The following is a 6,000-nucleotide window of genomic DNA, read 5'->3' as shown; positions in this document are numbered from 1 at the left end:
CTAGTAGGACTATAACCTCTCTGTATAATATCATGACTAGTAGGTATATAACCTCTCTGTATAATATCATGACTAGTAGGACTATAACCTCTCTGTATAATACTGTATCATTACTAGTAGGTATATAACCTCTCTGTATAATACTGTATCATTACTAGTAGGACTATAACCTCTCTGTATAATATCATGACTAGTAGGTCTATAACCTCTCTGTATAATATCATTACTAGTAGGACTATAACCTCTCTGTATAATATCATTACTAGTAGGACTATAACCTCTCTGTATAATATCATGACTAGTAGGACTATAACCTCTCTGTATAATATCATGACTAGTAGGACTATAACCTCTCTGTATAATATCATGACTAGTAGGACAATAACCTCTCTGTATAATACTGTATCATTACTAGTAGGACTATAACCTCTCTGTAAAATATCATGACTAGTAGGTCTATAACCTCTCTGTATAATACTGTATCATTACTAGTAGGACTATAACCTCTCTGTATAATATCATGAATAGTAGGACTATAACCTCTCTGTATAATATCAAGACAGGAAGGTCTATAACCTCTCTGTAAAATATCATGACTAGTAGGACTATAACCTCTCTGTATAATATCATTACTAGTAGGTCTATAACCTCTCTGTATAATACTGTATCATTACTAGTAGGACTATATCCTCTCTGTATAATACTGTATCATTACTAGTAGGACTATATCCTCTCTGTATAATACTGTATCATTACTAGTAGGACTATAACCTCTCTGTATAATACTGTATCATTACTAGTGGGACTATAACCTCTCTGTATAATATCATTACTAGTAGGTCTATAACCTCTCTGTATAATATCATGACTAGTAGGTCTATAACCTATCTGTATAATACTGTATCATGACTATTAGGACTATAACCTCTCTGTATAATATCATGACTAGTAGGTCTATATCATCTCTGTATAATATCATGACTAGTACGACAATAACCTCTCTGTATAATATCATGACTAGTAGGACTATAACCTCTCTGTATAATATCATGACTAGTAGGACTATAACCTCTCTGTATAATATAATGACTAGTAGGACTATAACCTCTCTGGATAATATCATTACTAGTAGGTCTATAACCTCTCTGTATAATACTGTATCATTACTAGTAGGACTATATCCTCTCTGTATAATACTGTATCATTACTAGTAGGACTATAACCTCTCTGTATAATACTGTATCATTACTAGTAGGACTATAACCTCTCTGTATAATATTACTAGTAGGTCTATAACCTCTCTGTATAATATCATGACTAGTAGGTCTATAACCTCTCTGTATAATACTGTATCATGACTAGTAGGACTATAACCTCTCTGTATAATATCATGACTAGTAGGTCTATATCATCTCTGTATAATATCATGACTAGTACGACAATAACCTCTCTGTATAATATCATGACTAGTAGGACTATAACCTTTCTGTATAATATCATGACTAGTAGGACTATAACCTCTCTGTATAATATCATGACTAGTAGGACTATAACCTCTCTGTATAATATCATGACTAGTAGGTCTATAACCTCTCTTTATAATACTGTATCATGACTAGTAGGACTATAACCTATCTGTATAATATCATGACTAGTAGGTCTATATCATCTCTGTATAATATCATGACTAGTACGACAATAACCTCTCTGTATAATATCATGACTAGTAGGACTATAACCTCTCTGTATAATATCATGACTAGTAGGACTATAACCTCTCTGTATAATATCATGACTAGTAGGACTATAACCTCTCTGTATAATATCATGACTAGTAGGTCTATAACCTCTCTGTATAATACTGTATCATGACTAGTAGGACTATAACCTCTCTGTATAATATCATGACTAGTAGGACTATAACCTCTCTGTATAATATCATGACTAGTAGGTCTATAACCTCTCTGTATAATACTGTATCATGACTAGAAGGTCTATAACCTCTCTGTATAATACTGTATCATTACTAGTAGGACTATAACCTCTCTGTATAATATCATGACTAGTAGGACTATAACCTCTCTGTATAATATCATGACTAGTAGGACTATAACCTCTCTGTATAATATCATGACTAGTAGGTCTATAACCTCTCTGTATAATACTGTATCATTACTAGTAGGACTATAACCTCTCTGTATAATACTGTATCATTACTAGTAGGACTATAACCTCTCTGTATAATACTGTATCATTACTAGAAGGTATATAACCTCTCTGTATAATACTGTATCATTACTAGTAGGACTATAACCTCTCTGTATAATAGCATTACTAGTAGGTCTATAACCTCTCTGTATAATACTGTATCATTACTATTAGGACTATAACCTCTCTGTATTATATCATGACTAGTAGGACTATAACCTCTCTGTATAATATCATTACTAGTAGGACTATAACCTCTCTGTATAATATCATGACTAGTAGGACTATAACCTCTCTGTATAATATCATTACTAGTAGGACTATAACCTCTCTGTATAATATCATTACTAGTAGGACTATAACCTCTCGGTATAATATCATGACTAGTAGGTCTATAACCTCTCTGTATAATATCATGACTAGTAGGACTATAACCTCTCTGTATAATATCATGACTAGTAGGACTATAACCTCTCTGTATAATACTGTATCATTACTAGTAGGACTATAACCTCTCTGTATAATATCATGACTAGTAGGACTATAACCTCTCTGTATAATATCATGACTAGTAGGTCTATAACCTCTCTGTATAATATCATGACTAGTAGGTCTATAACCTCTCTGTATAATACTGTATCATGACTAGTAGGACTATAACCTCTCTGTATAATATCATGACTAGTAGGTCTATATCATCTCTGTATAATATCATGACTAGTACGACAATAACCTCTCTGTATAATATCATGACTAGTAGGACTATAACCTCTCTGTATAATATCATGACTAGTACGACAATAACCTCTCTGTATAATATCATGACTAGAAGGTCTATAACCTCTCTGTATAATACTGTATCATTACTAGTAGGTCTATAACCTCTCTGTATAATATCATGACTAGTAGGACTATAACCTCTCTGTATAATACTGTATCATGACTAGTAGGTCTATAACCTCTCTGTATAATACTGTATCATGACTAGTAGGACTATAACCTCTCTGTATAATATCATGACTAGTAGGACTATAACCTCTCTGTATAATATCATGACTAGTAGGTCTATAACCTCTCTGTATAATACTGTATCATGACTAGAAGGTCTATAACCTCTCTGTATAATACTGTATCATTACTAGTAGGACTATAACCTCTCTGTATAATATCATAACTAGTAGGACTATAACCTCTCTGTATAATATCATGACTAGTAGGACTATAACCTCTCTGTATAATATCATGACTAGTAGGTCTATAACCTCTCTGTATAATACTGTATCATTACTAGTAGGACTATAACCTCTCTGTATAATACTGTATCATTACTAGTAGGACTATAACCTCTCTGTATAATACTGTATCATTACTAGAAGGTATATAACCTCTCTGTATAATACTGTATCATTACTAGTAGGACTATAACCTCTCTGTATAATATCATTACTAGTAGGTCTATAACCTCTCTGTATAATACTGTATCATTACTAGTAGGACTATAACCTCTCTGTATAATATCATGACTAGTAGGACTATAACCTCTCTGTATAATATCATTACTAGTAAGACTATAACCTCTCTGTATAATACTGTATCATGACTAGTAGGACTATAACCTCTCTGTATAATACTGTATCATGACTAGTAGGTCTATAACCTCTCTGTATAATACTGTATCATTACTAGTAGGTCTATAACCTCTCTGTATAATACTGTATCATTACTAGTAGGTCTATAACCTCTCTGTATAATATCATGACTAGTAGGACTATAACCTCTCTTTGTAATACTGTATCATTACTAGTAGGACTATAACCTCTCTGTATAATATCATGACTAGTAGGACTATAACCTCTCTGCATAATACTGTATCATTACTAGTAGGTCTATAACCTCTCTGTATAATATCATGACTAGTAGGACTATAACCTCTCTGTATAATACTGTATCATGAATAGTAGGTCTATAACCTCTCTGTATAATACTGTATCATTACTAGTAGGTCTATAACCTCTCTGTATAATACTGTATCATTACTAGTAGGTCTATAACCTCTCTGTATAATATCATGACTAGTAGGACTATAACCTCTCTGTATAATATCATGACTAGTACGACAATAACCTCTCTGTATAATATCATGACTAGTAGGACTATAACCTTTCTGTATAATATCATGACTAGTAGGACTATAACCTCTCTGTATAATATCATGACTAGTAGGACTATAACCTCTCTGTATAATATCATGACTAGTAGGTCTATAACCTCTCTTTATAATACTGTATCATGACTAGTAGGACTATAACCTATCTGTATAATATCATGACTAGTAGGTCTATATCATCTCTGTATAATATCATGACTAGTACGACAATAACCTCTCTGTATAATATCATGACTAGTAGGACTATAACCTCTCTGTATAATATCATGACTAGTAGGACTATAACCTCTCTGTATAATATCATGACTAGTAGGACTATAACCTCTCTGTATAATATCATGACTAGTAGGTCTATAACCTCTCTGTATAATACTGTATCATGACTAGTAGGACTATAACCTCTCTGTATAATATCATGACTAGTAGGACTATAACCTCTCTGTATAATATCATGACTAGTAGGTCTATAACCTCTCTGTATAATACTGTATCATGACTAGAAGGTCTATAACCTCTCTGTATAATACTGTATCATTACTAGTAGGACTATAACCTCTCTGTATAATATCATGACTAGTAGGACTATAACCTCTCTGTATAATATCATGACTAGTAGGACTATAACCTCTCTGTATAATATCATGACTAGTAGGTCTATAACCTCTCTGTATAATACTGTATCATTACTAGTAGGACTATAACCTCTCTGTATAATACTGTATCATTACTAGTAGGACTATAACCTCTCTGTATAATACTGTATCATTACTAGAAGGCATATAACCTCTCTGTATAATACTGTATCATTACTAGTAGGACTATAACCTCTCTGTATAATATCATTACTAGTAGGTCTATAACCTCTCTGTATAATACTGTATCATTACTATTAGGACTATAACCTCTCTGTATTATATCATGACTAGTAGGACTATAACCTCTCTGTATAATATCATTACTAGTAGGACTATAACCTCTCTGTATAATATCATGACTAGTAGGACTATAACCTCTCTGTATAATATCATTACTAGTAGGACTATAACCTCTCTGTATAATATCATTACTAGTAGGACTATAACCTCTCGGTATAATATCATGACTAGTAGGTCTATAACCTCTCTGTATAATATCATGACTAGTAGGACTATAACCTCTCTGTATAATATCATGACTAGTAGGACTATAACCTCTCTGTATAATACTGTATCATTACTAGTAGGACTATAACCTCTCTGTATAATATCATGACTAGTAGGACTATAACCTCTCTGTATAATATCATGACTAGTAGGTCTATAACCTCTCTGTATAATATCATGACTAGTAGGTCTATAACCTCTCTGTATAATACTGTATCATGACTAGTAGGACTATAACCTCTCTGTATAATATCATGACTAGTAGGTCTATATCATCTCTGTATAATATCATGACTAGTACGACAATAACCTCTCTGTATAATATCATGACTAGTAGGACTATAACCTCTCTGTATAATATCATGACTAGTACGACAATAACCTCTCTGTATAATATCATGACTAGAAGGTCTATAACCTCTCTGTATAATACTGTATCATTACTAGTAGGTCTATAACCTCTCTGTATAATATCATGACTAG

The sequence above is a fragment of the Salmo salar genome, chromosome 12 (assembly GCF_965601325.2).
Source record: "Salmo salar chromosome 12, fSalSal1, whole genome shotgun sequence".
NCBI lineage: Eukaryota > Metazoa > Chordata > Actinopteri > Salmoniformes > Salmonidae > Salmo > Salmo salar.
The sequence above is the reverse complement of the archived record's forward strand: the minus strand, read 5'-3'. Positions refer to the sequence as shown.